The 24692-nt window shown below is 38.7% G+C and overlaps 1 long non-coding RNA gene across 4 annotated transcripts in view; it reads right to left on the reverse strand.

The window, feature by feature from the left end:
* LOC102403526 overlaps positions 1 to 24692 on the reverse strand; it is a 56518-nt gene that overhangs the window by 20204 nt on the left and 11622 nt on the right. For all 4 annotated transcript variants that reach the window (XR_003109907.2, XR_003109908.2, XR_003109910.2 and 1 more), the window contains exon 2: positions 37 to 408. This is a non-coding gene — a long non-coding RNA (CD48 antigen). The remainder of the gene's footprint in view (positions 1 to 36; positions 409 to 24692) is intronic.

Raw genomic sequence — 24692 nt, forward strand, 5'->3', positions numbered from 1 at the left:
TGAAATGCATGCTTGGGGCATGGTCCCACACCTTACCATATAAACAGAGTCTAAATTCTTCCTCATTCGATTTTCCTGAGTTGAATTTGATTTTTGCTGTATATAGTCCACTCATTTCCATGGTGAGATTCCTGATGCTCAAGAAAGCCATCTCTGTTAGGTCGAGTCTGTGCTTGTATATTTCTTCAAGTTCATACCAGTCAGGATTAGGGGTCTGAGGCTTCCAGGACACTAGAAGCTGTGTTTTCTCATCATTCTCAGGTTTCCAATTCCATTCAATCTCTCGGATGTTAGGATACAAAGGGGTGGTCAGTGTCAGCTGGACAGATGTCCCAACAGTCCTTTTCAATGTGCAGGAAGAGCTGGGGTATTTGACAGCTTGAGAATCTGGTGAAGGACTAGATAAGCCTGGAGGAAGAAAGAAGCAGAGCAAATATTTTGCTATATCTGCTGTCTTCACATCACACTAATTTTACACTTATAAAAAGATTATCTCCATTTTTACAGACAAGGAAACAAAACTGAAGAGGTAAACTTGCTTAGGCATTGGTCTTGCCTAGAAGTTGATAGTTTTGATTCAAGCACATGTCTATCACCCTTCCAGATTCATGCTCTTTCCTTTTCTTGCAGCTTGCAGCCAATATGGCCTTTGGTTTAATTCTGCTGCTGCTGCTGCTAAGTCACTACAGTCATGTCCGACTCTGTGATCCCATAGACGGCAGCCCACCAGGCTCCCCTGTCTCTGGGATTCTCCAGGCAAGAACATTGGAGCGGGTTGCCATTTCCTTCTCCAATGCATGAAAGTGGAAGTGAAGTCGCTCAGTCGTGTCCGACTCTTAGCGACCCCATGGACTGCAGCCCACCAGGCTCCTCCATCCTTGGGATTTTCCAGGCAAGAGTACTGGAGTGGGGTGCCATTGCCTTTTCCATGGTTTAATTCTAGGAAATAGAAACTGAAAATATTGAAGTTGATGAGTAATAATACAATTTCCCCATTGTTTCTATACACTAGAAGAAAATTATTTCAGCTCTCTCCTATGCTATCTTTTTTTCCCCCTCAACCCATTGCTTTTTGGTTTCTGGCCACCACTCCTCTGAAATTGCTCTTGATTGAGATACTGATGACTACTTAAAATTAACAAATCCACATGTTATTAGTCAATCTGTCAGTCCTAACCTTATGGGACTATCTTGTGGCACTTGACATATGACTACTCTTTCTTGAAACTCTACTTCTTTGATACAAATTTTTACTCATTGGGCCCTCAGTCCACTTTCTTTCAATAAATGTTTAATGATCTAGGCATAACTGAGATTTCCAGAGATACAGTGGTGAACAGGTGGATCAGATCCCTGCTTTCATGGAACTACCATTGTAGTCAAGGAGACTGCTGAAAAAATCAGGAGAAAGTACAAGATTTCAGATACTTGTAAGTGCTGTTAAAAAAGGATGTGGCACAGATTTCATGGGGCATGGTTCCACACCTTACCATATAAACAGAGTCTAAATTCTTCCTCATTCAATTTTCCTGAGTGGAATTTGATTTTTGCTGTATATCAGATCAGATCAGATCAGATCAGTCTCTCAGTCGTGTCCGACTCTTTGCGACACCATGAATCGCAGCACGCCAGGCCTCCCTGTCCATCACCAACTCCTGGAGTTCACTCAGACTCATGTCCATCCAGTCAGTGATGTAGTCCACTCATTTCCATGGTGAGATTCCTGATGCTCAAGAAAGCCATCTCTGTTAGGTTGAACATCTGAACTCCCTTCTCATCTGAACTCCTTTCTCATACTTATGGAATTTTCTGTCTTATGAAGCACAGCCCAGTGTGAAAATGCCTGATACTTTCCCAGCCACCTTTATAGCAGAGACAGCACATAACCTGGGCTCTTCCAGTCAGATGCACCTACTCAGGCTTCCAAACAGAAGCTACCGCATGGTGAGAGGAGGACCACAGTATATGTGCTATTGACAATGACAGTCATGGAAGCAGCCACCTGATTGCCTGAGGCAAGGGTGACAGCGGTTCTGAGGCAAGTCAAGTATCCCGTCCGTGGGATGTAAGCTGTGGTGTCTGTGTCAGAAGTAATAGACCAGTTTCTGCTGGACCAGTTCTGGTGTGGCTCCTGGATGAGTCATCTCAGAGCCTGGTCACCGGATCCCTCAAAGGTCTGTGGACAACCTGCCCTCCTTTAATATGAATATTTAACTATCAGTTGATTTCTTGGACTTATATAGTCAAGAAATACAAGAGAAGAAAAAGATCTACAAAATCAACCCCAAACAATTAAGAAAATGGAAATAGGAATATACATATCAATAATTACTTTAAATGTAACTGGATTAAATGCTTTTTAAATTTATTTTTAATTGGAGGATAATGCTTTACAATATCGTGTTGGTTCTTGCCATATAACAATGCGAACCAGCCATAGGTATACACATATTCCCTTCCTCTTGAGCCTCCTCCCACCCCACCCCCAACCCCAGCCCTCTAGGTCATCACAAAGCACTGAGCTGAGTTCCCTGTGCTATACAGCTGCTTCCCACTTGCTATTTTACACAGGGTAAGGCAATGGCACCCCACTCTAGTACTCTTGACTGGAAAATCCCATGGGCGGAGGAGCCTGGTAGGCTGCAGTCCATGGGGTCGCTAAGAGTCGGACACGACTGAGCGACTTCACTTTCACTTTTCACTTTCATGCATTGGAGAAGGAAATGGCAACCCACTCCAGTATTCTTGCCTGGAGAATCCCAGGGACGGGGGAGCCTGGTGGGCTGCCGTCTATTGGGTCGCACAGAATCGGACACGACTGAAGTGACTTAGCAGCAGCAGCAGCAGCAATGTATATATGTCAGTGCTACTCTCTCAATTTGTCCCACCCTCTCCTTCCCCCACTGTGTTCTCTACATCTGTTCTCTACTTCTGTATCTCTACCCACCCTGCAAATAAGTTCATCAGTACCAATTTTCTTAGATTCCATTTATATGCATATATATATTTCCATATATCAACATTTACTTTTCTCTTTCTGGTTTACTTCACTGTTTGACAGGCTCTATGTTCATCCACAGTCAGTTGATATCTGTTGCTTGTAACCAAGAATGCTGATTGACAATTAGAGATAATGTGATAAGATATTGGTGGTTTAATGGATGTATGAGGCATGGATGGTTTATTAAGAAAGTACCTTAAAAAGATGTGACAGCTAAAGTGAGTTCTGAATGATTAGAGGACAATGAATTCTTCCAGGCATACAAATTTTCCAGTGTACAAAAGATCATGGTCTCCATGTGGGATGAATGGAGGACTGTGCCTGGAGCGGACTGAGTGAAGAAGAGATCTGAAGACAGACTGAGGCAGGAAAGGCCTTGTAGAGTTTGTAGGTGGTTTGGATGGATTCTGATTGCCACAGGAAACTGCCAAATGGTTTTCAGTGGGGTAATATGTGCTTTACATTTTTATTGATCACTTTAGAATACATAATGTGTGCATAATGATTTATAGGAAGGCAAGAAGAGGAAAAGGGATTCCAGTTCACAGGCTTTTGCAGTAGGTTAAGTGAGAGAAAGATGGTGGTAGGGGATCAGGAGAAATGGGGAGATTCAGGAAATTTTGGAGGTAGAGTTATAGAGAATGCTTGACGGACTGGATGTCAGAGAGAAGGAAAAGAAGAATCAAAGATGATTTCTAGGTTTTTGGCTTAAACAACTGGGTAGATGGAGTGACATTTATTGAGCTATAAATATCATTAAAGTCTGGGGAGGAGCAGGTTTGGGGTGAAGGTAGGCATAACACAAGAATTCAGCTTTAGACTGTCAACTTTGGCTTCCAAGAACAGGTGTTAAATGGGCCACATAGATGGGTTAAGCCTGGGGGGAGATGTCCAGGCTGGAAATGTGGCCCTTAGTGCAGTCATGCTACTTACAGCCATGGGATTAGCTAAAATCACCTAGGGATTAGGTGACTATAGCTAGGGAAGGAAAGAGGGCATAGCACTGACCACCAGAGGATTCAGGTCCATTGGGAGAGATGGAGAAGGAACAGCCAGTGGGGAAGACCAGGTAAGGGCAGGGTCAGAAAAGCCAAAGAAGGAAAGTGTTTCACGAAGGAGGGGTGGACAACTAGGGCAGCCCTACTGAGAGCTGAGGTCAGATTTCCTTTCATTCTTTTCTTTGTCTATTTCTTAGTACTTCCAAAATGCCTTTGTACTTCTCATTCCACTATTACTCATCTCCTTAATACATATACTTCTTCACTATTATATTAAAATAGTTAAATAATACCCATCCTGCTCTTTATTCTCTGTTGCTCACCACCATCACAACTAGAATGAAAATGTAGAACATTCACTAGCTCACATTCCCTGCTCAGCCTTGTACTATTCTTACACCTCCCCCTGCAACATTCTTCTAATTTGAAGGTTTCACTGACTTAGTCAAGTGTTCTGTGTCTAGACATTTATTAGATTTTCTCTAAAAATATGACTCCTTGATTTTAAGATTCTTTGTCGTTGTTGTTGTTCAGTAGTCAAGTCGTTTCTGACTTTTTGAGACCCCATAGACTGCAACACACCAGGGTTCCCTGTCCCTCACCATCTCCCAGAGTTTGCCCAAGTTCATGTCCATTGAATCAGTGATGCCACTCAACCATCTCATCCTCTGTCGTCCCCTTCTCCTCCTGCCTTCAATCTTTCCCAGCATCAGGGTCTTTTCCAATGAGTCGTCTCTTCACATCAGGTGACCAAAGTATTAGAGCTTCAGCATCAGTCCTTCCAATGAGTATTCAGTGTTGATTTCCTTTAAGATTGACTGGTTTGATCTCCTTGCTGTCCAAGGGACTCTCAAAAGTCTTCTCCAGCACCACAGTTGGAAAGCATCAATTCTTTGGTGCTCTGCCTTCTTTATGGTCCAACTCTCTCATATGTACATGACTACTGGAAAGACCATAGCCTTGACTATACGGACATTTGTCGGCAAAGTGATGTCTTTACTTTTTAGCACACTGCCTAGGTTTTTCAAAGCTTTTCTGCCAAGAAGCAATTGTCTTCTAATTTTATGGCTGCAGTCACCATCCGCAGTGATTTTAGAGCCCAAGAACAGGAAATCTGTCGCTGCTTCTGCCTTTTCCTCTTTTATTTGCCATGAAGTGATGGGACCAGATGCCATGATCTTAGTTTTTTAATACTGAGTTTTAAGTCGGCTTTTTTGCTCTCCTCCTTCACCCTCATCAAGAAGCTCTTTAGTTCCTCTTCACTTTCTCCCATTAGAGTGATATCATCTGCATATCTGAGATTGTTGATATTTTGCCCGGCAATATTGATTCCAGCTTGTAACTCATCCAGCCTGGCATTTCACATAACATGCTATGCGTGTAAGTTAAATAAACAGGGTGACAATAAACAGCCTTGTCATAGTCCTTTCTCAATCCTGAACCAGTCAGTTGTTCCATACAAGGTTCTAACTGTTGATTCTTGAAATGCACACAGGTTTCACAGGAGACAGATAAGATGGTCTGGTATTCCTATCTCTTTAAGAGCTTTCCACAATTTGTTATGATCCACACAGTTAAAGGCTTTAGTGTAGTCAATGAAACAGAGGTAGATGTTTTTCTGAAATTCTCTTGCTTTCTTTATGAAAGCAAGAAAGTGAATGTTCGCAATTTGATCTCTGATTCCTCTGCCTTTTCTAAATCCAACCTGAACATCTGAAATTTCTTGGTTGGCATAATGCTGAAGCCTAGCTTGGGGGATTTTGAGCATAACCTTACTAGTGTGGAAGATGAGTGCAATTGTCCAGTGCTTTGAACATTCTTTAGTATTGCCCTTCTTGGGAATTGGGGTGAGGATTGACCTTTTCCAGTCCTGTGGCCACTGCTGGGTTTTCCAAATTTGCTGACATATTTAGTGAAGTACTTTGATAGCATCAACTTCTAGGATTTTAAATAGCTCTGCTGGAATTCCATCACCTCTACTATAGCTTTATTGACAGCAGTGCTTCACGAGGCCCACTTGACTTCACACCCCAGAATGTCTGGCTCTGGGTACATGACCACACCATTATGGTTATTTGGGTTATTAAGATCTTTTTTGTATATTTTTTCTGTGTATTCTTTCTATCTCTTCTTGATCTTACCTTATCATCATCTATGCAGTTTAATTACAATTGTTGTGTGGTTTTTTGCTTACTACTGTTTATTCTTTATCTTTCTCTACTGTTCCATGTGGGTTCTAAGTTGCTTCAGTTGTGTCCAACTTTTTGCAACCCTATGGACTGTAGCCCGCCAGACTCCTCTGTCCATGGGATTCTCCAGGCAAGAATATTGGAGTGGGTTGCCATTATTCTTCCTCCTCCAAGGAATCTTCTCAACGCAGGGATTAAACTCATGTCTCTTATGTCTCCTGCATTGGCAGGTGGGTTCTTTACTGCTAGCACCACCTGAGAAGCCCACCTACTGTTAAGATTAGCTTCTTATTTGATTGACAACTTTTTTGAGGATTTTTCTCAAATAGGCTCTGTGAGTGATATACTCTCTGAATCCTTCAGTTCAGTTTGAGTTCAGTTGCTCAGTCGTGTCCGACTCTTTTCGACCCCATGAATCGCTGCACTCCAGGCCTCCCTGTCCATCACCAACTCCCGGAGTTCACTCACACTCACGTCCATCGAGTCGGTGATACCATCCAGCCATCTCATCCTCTGTCATCCCCTTCTCCTCCTGCCCCCAATCCCTCCCAGCATCAGGGTCTTTTCCAATGAGTCAAGTCTTCACATGAGGTGGCCAAAGTACTGGAGTTTCCGCTTTAGCATCATTCCTTCCAAAGAAATCCCAGGGCTGATCTCCTTCAGAATGGACTGGTTGGATCTCCTTGCAGTCCAAGGGACTCTCAAGAGTCTTCTCCAACACCACAGTTCAAAAGCATCAATTCTTCGGCACTCAGCCTTCTTCACAGTCCAACTCTCACATCCATACATGACCACAGGAAAAGCCATAGCCTTGACTAGACAAACCTTTGTTGGCAAAGTAATGTCTCTGCTTTTGAATATGCTATCTAGGTTGGTCATAACTTTCCTTCCAAGGAGTAAGCGTCTTTTAATTTCATGGCTGCAGTCACCATCTGCAGTGATTTTGGAGACCCCCAAAAAATAAAGTCTGACACTGTTTCCACTGTTTCCCCATCTATTTCCCATGAAGTGATGGGACTGGATGCCATGATCTTTGTTTTCTGAATATTGAGCTTTAAGCCAACTTTTTTCACTCTCCACTTTCACTTTCATCAAGAGGCTTTTCTGAATCCTTACTTAAGTGCTAATGTCTTCTCTTGTTTAGTCACTAAGTCATACACAACTCTTTTGTGACCCTATGGACTGTAGCCCAACAGGCTCCTCTCTCCATGGGATTTCTCAAGCAAGAATACTGGAGTGGGTTGCCATTTCCTTCTCCAAGGGAATCTTCTCAACCCAGGGATTGAACCTGAGTCTCCTGCATTCCAGGCAGATTCTTTACTGCTGAGCCAGCCAGGATGGCATTGAGGCTGAATGGCAAAGATTGCTCTCCTGTCTTCTGAGTAGCACACAGATGCCTTTTCACTGTCATCAAACTTCCAGTTTGCAGATGAAAAGTCCGAATAATTTTTTCTTCTTTAAAAATATTTTCCCTTTGGAAACTTCTTGCTCTTTTTGTTATATTTCAAGAATTGTACCAGCATATTCTTAGGTACAGGTTTCCCAGGTGGTGCTGGTGGTAAAGAACCTGCCTGTCAATGCAGGAAATGCAGGAGACCTGGGTTCAATCCCTGGGTCTGGAAGATCTCCTGGAGGAGAGCATGGCAACCACTCCAGTATGCCTGGTGTGCTACAGTCCATAGGGTGACAAAGCGTCAGACATGATTGAAACAACTTAGTACACATGCAGTCACTCTTAGGTACTTGTCTTTGTTTGAGATGAAATTCTCATACAATTAGCACTATAAAGAGTATGATTCAGTGGCATTTTGCATATTCCCAATGTTGTGCAACTATTACCTCTCTCAATTTTGTTGATCTTTTCAAAAAACTAACTTGTGGTTTCATTGATTTCACTGATTCAATTACTTTTCTACATTCTATTTCATTTATTTCTGCACTAATCTCTATTATTATTTCCTTTTATTCTGCTGGCTTTGGGTTTAGTTTGTTCTTTTGATAGTTCCATAAAATATATATTTACATTGTTGATTTGAGATCCTTTTTAATTTTTTAATGTAGGGATTTATAACCATAATGTAATGTAATGAGCAGTACTTTTAATACATTTATAAATTTTTGTATGTTTTGCTTTATTTTCATTCATCACAAAGTATTTTTTCATTTCTCTTCTGATTTTTTCTTTGGCCTATTGGTTGAATAAGAGTATTTTGTTAAATTTTCATGTAATTACAAGTTTTCCAACTTTCTTTTGGTTATTGATTTCTACCTTTGGGTATTGATATCTACCTTGGACACAGTATGGTCTAAGAAGATAGTTTCTATAATTTTGAACTTTTAAAATTCATGAATTTTTATTTCATGGTCTAACATGATTTACCTTATAGAATGTCCAAGTGCAATTAATAAAAATGTGCATTCTGTTGTTGGGTAGAGTGTTCTATACATGTATTTTATAAATTTAGTTGGTTTATAATATTGCCCAAGTTCTCCATGATTTACTGATCTTTTTCTAGATGTTTTATCTGTAAATAAGGCATTGAAGTTTCCAATTATTTTTGTAAAATTATTTTTCCTTTTAGTTCTGTCAATATTTGTTTCATAATTTGCAGACTGTTGTTTGGCATGCATATTGCATACTTGTTATATTTTCTTGATGAATTGACCCTTTATAGGTATAAAATGTCCCATTTTTGTCTCATAACTTTATTTTTTACTTAAAATCTATTTTTCTGATATCAGAATAGTTACCCTAGCTCTCTTTTCACTATGACTTATGTAGATCCCCGCCCCCCCCCCCATTCTTTCCCTTTCATCCTATGTATGTCTTTATGTCTATAGCGAGTCAGGGCAGTTTAATTTTTTCAACTTTATTAAGCTTTTGAATAGCCAATAAAGTCACATAGCTAAAAATGTAAACGGTATAGAATGATAAACTATGAAAAGACTCATGCCTTTTTCCTTTACCCTATAACTTTTCAAAGATATTCTATCTCTATGTATAGAAAACATATACATAATTCCCCTTCTTTTTTACACGAATAACAAGTTATGTAATCTGCTCTGAACAGTGCTTTCCCCCCCCCCTTGATGATGTAGGTTAGTAATTATTTTATAACAGCACATAAATACTGAGTTAATCTTTTGCATAGTCACATAGAATTCTCCTGAATTGTTATTGATCCTCTTATCTTCCAAAGGAAGAATATTTAAATATTTTCCCCTTTTTTGACTTTTAATATATGAGTTATACTATTTTCTCTTATTTGTGACATTTTTTCTAACCATGTGGGCTTCCCAGTTGGCTCAGTGGATAAAGAATCTGCCTGCAATTCAGGAGAAGCAAGAGACATAGATTCGATCCCTGGGTTGGGAAAATTCCCTGAAGGAGGGCATGGCAACCCACCTCATTATTCTTGCCTGGAGAATCCCATGGGCAGAGAAGGCTGGAGAGCTAAAGTCCATAGAGTCACAAAAAGTCAGACACGACTGAACCAACTGAGCATGGGGTCAAATCTATCAACTTTTTCTGTTTTTCAGAAGTTTTTGATTGTGCCCTTGTCTTTGTCATACTCAAGCCTTTCTTACTCTTGGCCATTAAATAAATCATCCCATGATTGTTTCATTTTTCTTGGAATGGTAAAAATTTAGTTTTGAGCAAAAATATCCTTAAAGTATTCTCTATTAACATGACTGAGGTAGTGATGGGACAACTAAACATATTTCTTCCTTGCCTCATAAATAGAGATTTTAGCTTTAGAGAAAGGGTGGGTGTTTTTTTTTTTTTTTTTTTTAATAAACATTAGTCTTACACAAGAATCTTTTTCTATTTCCAGCCAATTACCAATAATAATAGCAATTGATTTTAATGGGTTATTATGAATTCTGTTAATTGTCTATCATTAGAAAGTATTTCAAAAATACCTAGAAAAAATAGGAGAGACACAAAACTTCCATGTCTTTGGGAAGTTTTTCTAACACATTGAGAATTATTTTGTGTCAATCATCTGGATCTGGATAGAGCTTCTCAGAAGAAAGAATTAGACTGGTGTAGATGGAGAAATTATTTAAATGAAGAGTAGAAGTTAATTAGACTATCACTGGGTAGGTGAGAGTTCAGAATGAGGAGGACAGAGAATATTTACAATAAGGAAATAAATAATAGAAGTGGAGGCTTGAATGCAGAATCTAGCAAGATAATTGTAATTAGTCTCACTCAAATGGTGGCTCAGGTGGTAAGGAATTCTCCTGCAATGCAGGAGACCTGGGTTTAGTCCCTGGGTTGGGAAGATCCTCTGGAGAAGGGAATGGTTACCCACTCCAGTATTCTGGCCTGGAGAATTCCATGTACTGTATAGTTCATGGGGTCGCAAAAAGTCAGACACCATTCAGTGACTTTCACTTTCAAAGTGTAAGTAAATGTCATGTACTAGCATGTTGTGGGAAATTAATTTGGCTTTGTTGAAAATTATTAAGTACAAACATTGTCAAAAATCAAAGGAGTTTTGAAAAAATTAAGCAATGGAAGAAACAGAGATTTCTCAAGAAGGTAACCTCTAAAATTGGTCTAATCCTAGTGCTGAGCATCAGTTTGATTGGAGAGAATCCTGGAGGCAGACAAGTGAAGAAACTCTTTAGGTCTGAGTACAATGATACAGACTTAAGGATTATGTTGCTATTCTATATCTTCCTATTAGCAATTATAATAGTAATTTCAATGAGATTATTTTTGCCCACATACTATATTCATGTTCCAAAGAATGCAAGACAAGGTTATTTCATCTAAAGTGAAAGTGAAAGTGAAAGTGAAGTCGCTTAGTCGTGTCTGACTCTTTGCGACTACATGGACTGTAGCCTACCAGGCTCCTCAGTCCATGGGATTTTCCAGGCAAGAATACTGGAGTGAGTTGCCATTTCCTTCTCCAGGGGATCTTTCTGACCCAGGGATCCAACCCGGGTCTCCCGCATTGTAGGCAGATGCTTTACTGTCTGAGCTACCAGGAAAGCCCTAAATGTGACCTTTATTTCTAGGAAGATTTATCCCCTAAGTTATTGCATCCTTTTTAAACTTGTCAACCCTGAATAGCAACATAGGAAAAAATCCTAAAAATTCTTATAAATCTTTCTATTAAAACAATAGAAATTCTCAGCCTACATAATGTATGCTTAGTCGCTCAGTCGTGTCCAACTCTCTGTGGCCCCATGGACTGTATGTAGCCTGCCAAGCTCCTCTGTCCATGGAATTTTCCAGGCAAGAATACTGGACCAGGTTGCCATTTCCTATTCTAGTGAATCTTCCCAACCCAGAAATTGAATCTTCACCTCTTGCATGTCCTGTGTTGGCAGGCAGATTCTTTTTTAAAATTCATTTGTGTTTTTTTCTTCATATATATATATATATATATATATATATATTTTTTTTTGAAACATAGTGGACTTGTAACATTTCAGGTGCACAGAAAGATAATTCAGTTATACATATACATATATATATATTAGCTTCCCTGGCGGCTCAGTTGGTAAAGAGTCTGCCTGCAATGCCGGAAATCCGAGTTTGAATCCTGGGTTGGGAAGACACCCTGGAGAAGGGGAATGGCAACCCACTCCAGTATTCTTGCTTGGAATCCCATGGAGGAGCATGGCAGGCTACAGTCCATGGGGTTGCAAGGAGTTAAACACGGCTGAGTGACTTTCACTATACACACATATTATTTGTCAGGTTACTTTCCATTATAGATTATTACAAGATATTGACTAGAGTTCCCTGTGCTATACAGTAAACCTTTTTTGCTTTTTGCATATCTAGTTTCTAAAATTAGAAATCTAGTATTCTGTTCATACTAAGTCAAACAAGTGGAATCAAAATGTCATAAATTTTATAGTTAGGCAAAAATTCATAAATTTTCTAAAATACATATTATATATGCTATTTATATACATGCATATGAAAGCTTTTCTACTATGCTTGATAAAGACTTGAGACAGAACATCAAAAAAGAAGAGATGGAAAACTTGGAAAACATAAACTAAATGAAATGGGGGCACTGAATATGAAATAGAAAAATTGAAACAAACTAGATAAAAGTAAAAAAGATCATCATCTAGTCCAGTTGTTTTAAAAATGGCTGCTCATTAGAAACATATCTGGAGCTCTGGAGATAAGAGCAAAACTTTGGAATTTGTATTTTTCAAAAACTTCAAAGATAATTCTGATCTGCATCTGGATTTTAAAAAGTGATTACAGGTTTTTTCTATTAAATGGTAGTTTTGGTGATATAGAATTCTCTTATTTTTCTGTTGACTAATCATGATACAATGGTATTAAGTGAATAATAGTTACATTTTTAAATTTAAATCTCTGATGTGTTTTTTTGTGTGTGTGATAAAAAATATGCTTAACATAGAGAACAAGATGGCAGAGAAGTAGGTGGATATGGAGTACATCTCTCCACAGATACATCAGGAATACACCTTCAGACACAGAAGTGCATGCAGAACACCAGCTGAGAGCAGATAGGAGTACCTGACCAGTGGAAAAGTATATATAGACCCACGCAAAACTCGGGAGAACGAAGGAACTAGTGGGTAAAGCAGGGGTGTTAGTAGGACTGGACCTGCCCTCGGCGGGTGGGGGAACTGAAGCAGGGATCCGATTCTCACATCAGGGCAACTGTCTGAGTCAGAGGAGAAACATTTAAGGCTGAGTGGGAAACAACTGATCTGTGACAGCCTAAATGGGGGGCCCTGCTCTATGTGTCTGACACTCCAAACAACAGAGAAGGACCCCAGGCAAGGGAGCCCTCTAAGTGCTTGAAGGGGCAAAGCTACAGAGAAAGACTGGCCAAAGAGGTCTTCTGATCGCCAGCTACAGGAGGCTCAAAAAAAGACTCCAATAGGGCCATAACTCCTGCGGTGGAGGCAGTCAGTGTCCCTGCACACTTGGCGCCACCAGAGTCCCTGCAAGCCAAGCAGATGTGCCACCTTCACGCTCAACTCTCACTGGGGCAGAGCTGCCACAGGCAAAAACGTTTTGTGTCTATGCATGCAGGGTCACTTTGGTCATGTCCAACTCTTCGTGACCTTGTAGACTATGGCCTGCCAGGCTTCTCTGTTGGGGGGTTCTCCAGGCAAGAATACTGGAGCATATTGGCCAATAATGGTTGCCATACCCTTCTAGAGCATTATGTTTCCTGCTGCCCTAGCCACCAATTCCCCTGAATACCTGGTGCTGCCAGAACCCCTGTGACCCAAGCAGCTGCACCACCACCACACCTGGCCCTCACTGGGGTAGGCTCAAGTCCTCCAGGACAGCCTCAGGAGCAAACCCCAGTGGATGACCCATATGCAGAGGTGGAAATAAAACCACAAGTGAAACCCAGGGGCAGGGTGGATAAGGAAGAAGACCCCAAACTGTCCCACCACCTGTACAAGCTAGAGATTAAATCCACATGATCAGCTCGCAGACTCTATGTCTATGGAATATATAAAAGGACATTGAGAGCTCCCACAGAAGAAAATGCACTAGTTCTGATAGCTGTGGATGTTGGAGGCAAGAACACACGGGACAAAGGCCAGATTAGAATCCGAGCTGCACCCACAACAGGTTCAGAGGTCAACACCGTGTTTGAGGGCATCCTAGGGAGGTGAGGTGGACTGTGACTCCCAGCGAGGGAAAGGACTCTGACGCCAGTGACTCAAGAAAAACATTTATTATTCTTCATTTTATTTTATTTTATTTGACTTGTTCTGTAGATTCTTTCAGAATTTTTTTCCTTTTTCCCTCTTCCATTGTAGTTGTCGATTTTATTGGCACTATGAAATCTAATTAAGCTTTTGAGTTTTTTTTTTCCCTCAGTAACATTTTTTATTGTTGTTATAAACCTCTGACTCTACATTGGGATTTTGCAGTTCTGTGGAGTTTTTCTTTTCTTTTTTCTCCTTTTTGAATTTCTATTTTTAATTTTTTTTAACTACTATTATTTTTCTACATTTATTCATTTGCTTTTCCTACTGTTCTTTCCCTCTTGCAGTTAAGCTTTAATGTATATAAATCTTCTTTATCTACTTCCATTTAACTTGGCATATGTATTATTTCCTTCTTTTCTTTCTATCCTTTACCCTCAACATATTTGTTAGTTTTATTTTCATTGCTTTATTCCCCAGTTGGCACTTTGCTTTAGTTTGTTTTCCAGTTTGTGCTTTAGTTAGTTTTGTTCTTAAATGGTAGATATAATTTTTGGTTTCCTTTGTTCACCAGGTATTGTACATTATTTTTGTTGGATGGTTTTGATTTTGCTTATGGGTGTATATGTATGTATATGTGTATATTCAGTCACACTTTTTATTGTTGTTATAAACCTATGCCTCTATGTTGGACTTTTGCAGTTCTGTGGAATTTTCCTTTTATTTTTTTCTCTTTTCTCTTTTTTTTAATTTTAATGTTTAATTTTAAACCTATTATTATTTTTTCTACATTTGTCCTTTATTTGCCTTTCCTACTGTTTTAATTCCCTTGCAGTTAATCTCTAATGAATATAAATCTTATTTATCTATCTCTATTTAACTTTGCATATCTATTCTTTCTTTCTTTACTTTCTTTCCTTTCCTCTCTCTCCTCTTTCCTTTGGTTTCCTCTCAGAAACCAAGAGGAAGAAATAATTCAACACTGAAGCTGGGAAAAGGAGACCTCAAACACAATAAGTTAAAAAAAAATAATGAAAAGGCAGAGAGATACTACACAAATGAAGGAATAAATTAGAAACACAGAAGTCCAGATAAGAAGAGGAAATAGACAACCTACCTAAAAAAGAATTCAGAATAATGAAAGTAAAGATGATGAAAAATCTTGAAAACAAAATGGATAAAATGCAAGAATCAAGTAACAAAGACCTAGAAGAATTAAAGAATAAGCATACAGAAACAAACAACACAATTACTGAAATTAAAAATACTCTGGAAGGAATCAATAGGAGAATATCTGAAACAGAAGAATGAATCAGTGAGCTGTAAGATGGAAATAACTTCTGAAGAGCAGAATAAAGTAAAATGAGTGAAAAGAACTGAGGATAGTCTCAGAGACCTCTGGGACAATATCACACTCACCAATATTCAAATTATAGGGGAGAAGAAGAAGAGAAAAAGAAAGGGTATGAAAAAATTTTTGAAGAGATTATAGTTGAAAATTTCCCCAACATGGAAAAGAAAAGAGTCAATCAAGTCCAAGAGGCACAAAAATTTCCATACAGGACAAACCCAAGGAGAAACATGCCAAGATATATACTAATCAAACTAACAAAGACTAAACACAAAGAAATAATATTAAAAGCAGCAAGGGAAAAGCAACAAGTAACATACAAGGGAAACTCCATATGTTTAATAGCTGACCTTTCAGCAGAAACTCTGCAGGCCAAAAGGGAATGGCAGGATATATTTAAAGTACTGAAAGGGAAAAATCTACAACTAAGATTACTGTACCTGGAAAGGATCTCACCCAAAATTGATGGAGAAATAAAAAGCTTTAGACAAGCAAAAGTTAAAAAAATCAGTACCACCAAACCAACTTTACAACGAATGTTAAAGGGACTTCTATAGTCAAGAAATACAACAGAAGAAAAAATATCTACAAAATCAACACCAAACAATTAAGAAAATGACAATAGGAACATAAATATATTAATAATTACTTTCAATGTAAATGGATTAAATGTTCGAACCAAAAGACACAGACTGGCTGAATGGATACAAAAACAAGACCCATATATATTCTGTCTACAAGAAACCCACTTCAGACCTCAAGACACATATAGACTGAAAGTGAGAGGATGGGAAAATATATTCCATGCAGACGGGAAGCAAAAGAAAGCTCGAGTAGCAATCCTCATATCAGACAAAAGAGACCTTAAGATAAAGAATACTACAAGAGATAAGGAAGGACACTACATAATGATCAAGGAATCAATCCAAGAGGAAGACATAAAAATTGTACATATCTATGCATCCAACATAGGAGAACCTCAATACATAAGACAAATACCAACAGACATAAAAGGAGAAACTAACAGTAACACAATAATAGTAGGAGACTTTAACATGCCACTCACACCAATGAACAGATCATCAAAACAGAAAATTAATAAGGAAACACAAGTCTTAAATGATACATTAGATGAGATAGGTCTCATTGATATTTTCAGGACATTCCATCCAAATGCAGAAGAATACACCTTCTTCTCAAGTGCACATGGAACATTCTCCAGGATAGACCACATCTTGGGTCATAAATCAAACCTCAGTAAATTTAAGAAAATTGAAATCATGTCAAGCATCTTCTCTGACCACAATGCCATGAGACTAGATATCAATTAGAAGAAAAAAACTGTAAAAAAAAAAACACGAACATATGGAGATTAAACAATACATTTTAAAAATAACCAAGAGGTTACTGAAGAAATCAAAAAATTTCTAGAAAAAAAATGACAGTGAAAACACAGCAACTCAAAACCTATGGGATGCAGGAAAAGCAGTTCTAAGATGGAAGTTTATAGCAATACTATCCTACCTCAAGAAACAAGAAAAAACATCAAAAAAACAACCTAACTTTACACCTAAAACAACTGGAAAAAAAAATTATAGAAGTAAAGAAATCGTGAAGATCAGAGCAGAAATAAATGAAAAAGAAATGAAAGAAACAATAGTAAGGATTAATAAAACTAAAAGCTGGTTCTTTGAGAAGCTAGACAAAATTGACAAATCTTTAGCCAGACTCATCAAGAAAAAAGAGAGAAGAATCAAATAAACAAAATTAGAAATGAAAAAGGAGAGGTTACAACAGACAATTCAGAAATGCGAAGGATTATAAAAGACTATTATGAACAACTATATGGCAATAAAATGGATAACCTGGAAGAAATTGACAGATTCTTAGAAAAGTTCAACCTGCCAAGACTGAAGAAGGAAAAAATAGAAATTATGACAACTCAATTACAAGCACTAAAATTGAAGCTGTGATCAAAAATTTCCCAAACAAAAGCCCAGGACCAGATGGCTTCACAGCAGAATTATATCAAATATTTAGAGAAGAGCTAATGCCTATCCTTCTAAAACTCTTTCAAAAAATTGTGGAGGTAGGAACACTTTCAAACTTATTCTACAAGGCAACCTGACACCAGAGCCAGACAAAAACAACACACAAAAAAGAGAACTACAGGCCAATATCACTGATGAATATAAATGCAAAAATCCTCAACAGAATTTTAGCAAACAGAATGCTGCAACACATCAAAAAGCTCATACACCATGATTAAGTTGGGTTTATTCCAGGGGTGCAAGGATTCTTCAATATATGGAAATCAATGTGATACATCATATTAACAAATTGAAAGATTAAAATCCATATGATAATCTCAATAGATGCAGAAAAAGCCTTTGACAAAATTTAGCATCCATTTATGATTAAAACTCTTCAAAAAATGGGCATAGAAGAAACCTACCTCGAAGGAAGTCCTAAGATGGCAGAAGAATAGGATGGGGAGACCACCTTCTCCCCCACAAATTCATCAAAAGAACATTTAAACGCTGAGTAAATTCCACAAAACAACCTCTGAATGCCGGTTGAGGACATCAGGCACCCAGAAAAGCAGCCCACTGTCTTCGAAAAGAGGTAGGAAAAAATATAAAAGGCAAAAAAAGAGACAAAAGAGGTAGGGACAGAGCTCTGTCCTGGGAAGGGAGTCTTAAAAAGAGAGAGGTTTCCAAACACCAGGAAACAATCTCACTGCTGAGTCTGTGGTGAGCCTTGGAAGCACAGAGGGCAACATAACAGGGAGGAAAAATAAATAAATAATTAAAACCCACAGATTACGAGCCCAACGGTAACTCCCCCAGTGGAGAAGCATTGCAGATGCCTGCATCCGCCACTAGCAAGCGGGGGCTGGGCAGGGAGTTGCGGGCTGCATTGCTTAGAGTAAGGATTGGGCCTGAATGCCCCGAGGGTAATCAGAGCGAACTAACTTGGGATAGCAAACCAGACTGTGGGATAGATACCACGAGAAAACCCCAAGACACCGCCAGGACTGCGCACGGAACAAAGGACTGAACAAAATTAGCCGGCTGCAGACCATCCCCCTCCAGTGACAGGCAGCCAGAGCCAGAAGGGGGCAATCGCAGCCCCAGAGAGACATTATCTACCAAACTGCAAGCAGGCTTCTTTGCTAACTAAGACTTCTTGGGGTTCTGGACAGTCATCATCTGCCTGAGAAGGTGCGCCAATTGTACACCCAGAAAACCGAGCAGCAGAGACGGGAGATGTGATAAGTCACAGCAACCGCGCTCACCAAACACATCATCACCTGAGCTGCTCGGACCTGGGAAGGGGACAAAACGCAGGCCCAACCAAGCTGCGCCTCTGAGGACTACCTGAGTCCCTGAACCTGAGCGTCTTAGACCTGGGAGGTGCATGCAGCCCAGGGCCGGCCTCTGACGGTTCCTGGTGGAGCAACCTAAAGCCTGAGCTTTGTGGGCAGGGAGGGCACACACACTGTGAGCAAGGGCAGGCCTAGTGTGGCTGAGTCACTGCGAGCACATGCCAGTGTTATTTGTTTGCAGCGTCCCTGCCTCCCCACAGCGCGACTGAACAAGTGAGCCTAAAAAAAGTGTCCACCACCGCCCATCCTTGTGTTAGGGCAGAAATCAGACACTGAAGAGACCAGCAAACAGAAGAAGCTAAAACAGAGGGAACCACCTTGGAAGAGACAGGTGCAATAGATTAAAACCCTGTAGTTAGTACCGGCTACATAGGAAGGGGTCTATTAATCTTGAGAAATATAAGCCAGACCAAGGAACTATCCGAAAATGAACTGACCCCACACTGCCCACAATGACACCAGAGAAATTCTTAGATATATTTTTTACTATTTTTACGATCATTCTTTTTTTTTAACTTTTTTTAAGTTTTAAGTCCTCTATTACTCCTTTAATTTTCATTTTTATAACCTACTATTACTTCATATATAATTTTTGTGACTTTGTTTTTTTTTTTCTTCCTCTTCTTTTCTTTAATATTGTATTTTTGAAAATCCAACTCTACTCTAGGTTTTTAATCTTTGCTTTTTAGTATTTGTTATCAATTTTGTACCTTTAAGAACCCAATCTTCTGTACCCATTTTTACTTGGAAGCGAGATTACTGGCTTGACTGCTCTCTCCTCCTTTGGACTCTCCTTTTTCTCCACCAGGTCACCTCTGTCTCCTCCCTCCCCCTTCTCTTCTCTACCCAACTCTGTGAATCTCTGTGTGTTTCAGACAGTGGAGAACACTTAGGGAACTGATTACTGGCTGGATCTTTCTCTCTCCTTTTCATTCCCCCCTTTTATCCTCCTGACCAACTCTGCTCCTTCCTCCCTCTTCTATTCTCTGTATAACTCTGTGAACATCTCTGAACGGTCCAGACTGTGGAGCGCACACAAGGACGTGATTACTGGCTAGCTTTCTCTCTCCTCTTTTGATTCCATCTCATCTTATTCAGGTCACCTCTAATTCTCTCCTCCTCTTCTCTTCTCCATGTAACTCTGTGAACCTCTCTGGGTGTCCCTTACTGTGGAGAAACTTTTCATCTTTAACCTAGATGTTTTATCAATGGTACTGTATAGAAGGAGAAGTCTTGAGACTACTGTAAAAGTAAGACTGAAAACCAGAAGCAGGAGACTTAAGTCCAAATACTGAGAACATCAGAGAACTCCTGACTCCAGGGAACAGTAAAAGATAGGAGCTCATCAAATGCCTCCATACCTACACTGAAACCAAGCACCACCCAAGGGCCAATAAGTTTCAGAGCAAGACATACAACACAAATTCTCCAGCAACACAGTAATACAGCCCTGATCTTCGATATACAGGCTGCCCAAAGTTACTCCAAAACCATTGACATCTCATAACTAATTACTGGACACTTCATTGCACTCCAGAGAGAATAAATCCAACTCCACCCACCAGAACACCGACACAAGCTTCCCTAACCAAGAAAACTTGAAAAGCCACTGATACAACCCCACCCACAGTGAAGAAACTCCACAATAAAAAGAACTCCACAAACTGCCAGAATACAGACAGCCCACCCCAAGCTCAGCAATATAAACAAGATGAAGAGACAGAGGAATACCCAGCAGGTAAAGGAACAGGATAAATGTCCACTAATCCAAACAAAAGAGGAAGAGATAGGGAATCTGCCTGATAAAGAATTCCAAATAATGATAATGAAAATGATCCAAAATCTTGAAATCAAAATGGAATCACAGATAAATAGCCTGGAAACAAGGATTGAGAAGATACAAGAAAGGTTTAACAAGGACCTAGAAGAAATAAAAAGAGTCAATATATAATGAATAATGCAATATATAAGATCAAGAACACTCTGGAGGCAACAAATAGTAGAATAACAGAGGCAGAAGATAGGATTAGTGAAGTAGAAGATAGAATGGTAGAAATAAGTGAATAAGAGAGGAAAAAAGAAAAACGAATTAAAAGAAATGAGGACAATCTCAGAGACCTCCAGGACAATACTAAACTCTACAACATTCGAATCATAGGAGTCCCAGAAGAAGAAGACAAAAAGAAAGACCATTAGAAAATACTTGAGGAGATAATAGTTGAACACTTCCCTAAAATGAGGAAGGAAATAATCACCCAAGTCCAAGAAACCCAAAGAATCCCAAACAGGATAAACCCAAAGCAAAACACCCCAAGACACATATTAATCAAATTAACAGAGATCAAACACAAAGAACAAATATTAAAAGCAGCAAGGGAAAAACAACAAATAACACACAAGGGGATTCCCATAAGGATAACAGCTGATCTTTCAATAGAAACTCTTCAGACCAGAAGGGAATGGCAGGACATACTTAAAGTGATGAAAGAAAATAACCTACAGCCCAGATTACTGTACCCAACAAGGATCTCATTCAAATACAAAGGAGGAATCAAAAGCTTTACAGACAAGCAAAAGCTCAGAGAATTCAGCACCACCAAACCAGCTCTCAAACAAATGCTAAAGGATATTTTCTAGACAGGAAACACAAAAAGGGTGTATAAACTCGAACCAAAAACAGTAAAGTAAATGGCAACGGGATCATACATATCAATAATTACCATAAACGTAAATGGGTTGAATGCCCCAATCAAAAGACAAAGACTGGCTGAATGGATACAAAAACAATACCCCTATATATGTTCTCTACAAGAGACCCACCTCAAAACAGAGGACACATACAGACTGAAAGTGAAGGGCTGGAAAAAGATATTCCATGCAAATAGAGACCAAAAGAAAGCAGGAGTAGCAATACTCATATCAGATAAAATAGACTTTAAAACAAAGGCTGTGAAAAGAGACAAAGAAGGACACTACATAATGATCAAAGGATCAATCCAAGAAGAAGCTATAACAATTATAAGTATATATGCACCCAACATAGGAGCACCGCAATATGCAAGACAAATGCTAACAAGAATGAAAGGGGAAATTAACAATAACACAATAATAGTGGGAAATTTTAATACCCCACTCACACCTATGGATAGATCAACTAAACAGAAAATTAACAAAGAAACACAAACTTTAAATGATACAATAGACCAGTTAGACCTAATTGATATCTATAGGACATTTCACCCCAAAACAATGAACTTTACCTTTTTCTCAACTGCACACGGAAACTTCTCCAGGATAGATCACATCCTGGGCCATAAATTTAGCCTTGGAAAATTAAAAAAAATTGAAATCATTCCAAGCATCTCTTCTGACCACAATGCAGTAAGATTAGATCTCAATTACAGGAGAAAACCTATTAAAAATCCCAACATATGGAGGCTGAACAACATGCTGCTGAATAACCAACAAATCACAGAAGAAATCAAAAAAGAAATCAAAATATGAATAGAAATGAATGAAAATGAAAACACAACAACCCAAAACCTGTGGGACACTGTAAAAGCAGTGCTAAGGAGAAAGTTCATAGCAATACAGGCATACCTCAAGAAACAAGTCAAATAAATAACCTAACTCTACACCTAAAGCAACTAGAAAAGGAAGAAATTAAGAACCTCAGGGTTAGTAGAAGGAAAGAAATCTTAAAAATTAGGGCAGATATAAATGCAAAAAAAAAAAAAAAAAAAAAAAAAAAGAGACCATAGCAAAAATCAATAAAGCCAAAAGCTGGTTCTTTGAAAGGATAAATAAAATTGACAAACCATTAGTCAGACTCATCAAGAAACAAAGGGAGAAAAATCAAATCAATAAAATTAGAAATGAAATTGGAGAGATCACAACAGACAACACAGAAATACAAAGGATCATAAGAGACTACTATCAGAAATTATATGCCAATAAAATGGACAACTTGGAAGAAATGGACAAATTCTTAGAAAAATACAACTTTCCAAAACTGAACCAGGAAGAAATAGAAAATCTTAACAGACTCATCACAAGCATGGAAATTGAAATTGTAATCAGAAATCTTCCAGCAAACAAAAGCCCAGGTCAGGACGGCTTCACAGCTGAATTCTACCAAAAATTTAGAGAAGAGCTAACACCTATCCTACTCAAACTCTTCCAGAAAATTGCAGAGGAAGGTAAACTTACAAACTCATTCTATGAGGCCACCATCACCCTAATACCAAAACCTGACAAAGATGCCACAAAAAAAGAAAACTACAGGCCAATATCACTAATGAACATAGATGCAAAAATCCTTAACAAAATTCTAGCAATCAGAATCCAACAACACATTAAAAGATCATACACCATGACTAACTGGGCTTTATCCCAGGGATGCAACGATTCTTCAATATCCACAAATCAATCAATGTAATAGAGCACATTAACAAATTGAAAAATAAAAACCATATGATTATCTCAATAGATGCAGAGAAACCCTTTGACAAAATTCAGCATCCATTTATGATAAAAACCCTCAAGAAAGCAGGAATATAAGGAACATACCTCAACATAATAAAAGCTATATATTGCAAACCCACAGCAAACCTTATCCTCAATGATGAAACATTTAAAGCACTTCCTCTAAAGTCAGGAACAAGACAAGGGTGCCCACTTTCACCACTACTATTCAACATAGCTTTTGAAGTTTTGGCCACAGCAATCAGAGCAGAAAAGGAAATGAATCCAAATTGGAAAAGAAGAAGTAAAACTCTCACTGTTTGCAGATCACATGATCCTCTACATAGAAAACCCTAAAGACCCCACCAGAAAATTACTAGAGCTAATCAATGAATATAGTAAAGTTTCAGGATATAAAATCAACATACAGAAATCCCTTGCATTCCTATACACTAATAATGAGAAAATAGAAAGAGAAATTAAGGAAACAATTCCATTCACCATTGCAACAAAAAGAATAAAATAGGAATATATCTACCTAAAGAAACTAAAGACGTATATATAGAAAACTATAAAACACTGATGAAAGAAATCAAAGAGGACACTAATAGATGGAGAAATACACCATGTTCATGGATTGGAGGAATCAATATAGTGAAAATGAGTGTACTACCCAAAGCAATCTATAGATTCAATGCAATCCCTATCAAGCTACCAACAGTATTTTTCACAGAACTAGAACAAATAATTTCACAATTTGTATGGAAATACAAAAAACCTCAAATAGCCAAAGCAATCTTGAGAAAGAATGGAACTGGAGGAATCAACTTGCCTGACTTCAGGCTCTACTACAAAGCCACAGTCATCAAGACAGTATGGTACTGGCACAAAGACAGAAATATAGATCAATGGAACAAAATAGAAAGCCCAGAGATAAATCCACACACCTATGGACACCTTATATTTGACAAAGGAGGCAAGAATATACAATGGAGAAAAGACAATCTCCTTAACAAGTAGTGCTGAGAAAACTGGTCAACCACTTGTAAAAGAATGAAACTAGAACACTTTATAACACCATACACAAAAATAAACTCAAAATGGATTAAAGATCTAAACGTAAGACCAGAAACTATAAAACTCTTAGAGGAGAACCTAGGCAAAACACTCTCTGACATACATCACAGCAGGATCCTCTATGACCCACCTCCCAGAATATTGGAAATAAAAGCAAAAATAAACAAATGGGACCTAATTAAAATTAAAAGCTTCTGCAGAACAAAGGAAACTATAAGCAAGGTGAAGACAGCCTTCAGAATGGGAGAAAATAATAGCAAATAAAGCAACTGACAAACAACTAATCTCAAAAATATACAAGCAGCTCAATTCCAGAAAAATAAATGACCCAATCAAAAAATGGGCCAAAGAACTAAATAGACATATCTCCAAAGAAGACATACAGATGGCTAACAAACACATGAAAAGATGCTCAACATCACTCAATATCAGAGAAATGCAAATCAAAACCACAAGGAGGTACCATTTCACGCCAGTCAGAATGGCTGTGATCCAAAAGTCTACAAGCAATAAATACTGGAGAGGGTGTGGAGAAAAGGGA

The sequence above is a fragment of the Bubalus bubalis genome, chromosome 6 (genome assembly GCF_019923935.1).
Source record: "Bubalus bubalis isolate 160015118507 breed Murrah chromosome 6, NDDB_SH_1, whole genome shotgun sequence".
NCBI lineage: Eukaryota > Metazoa > Chordata > Mammalia > Artiodactyla > Bovidae > Bubalus > Bubalus bubalis.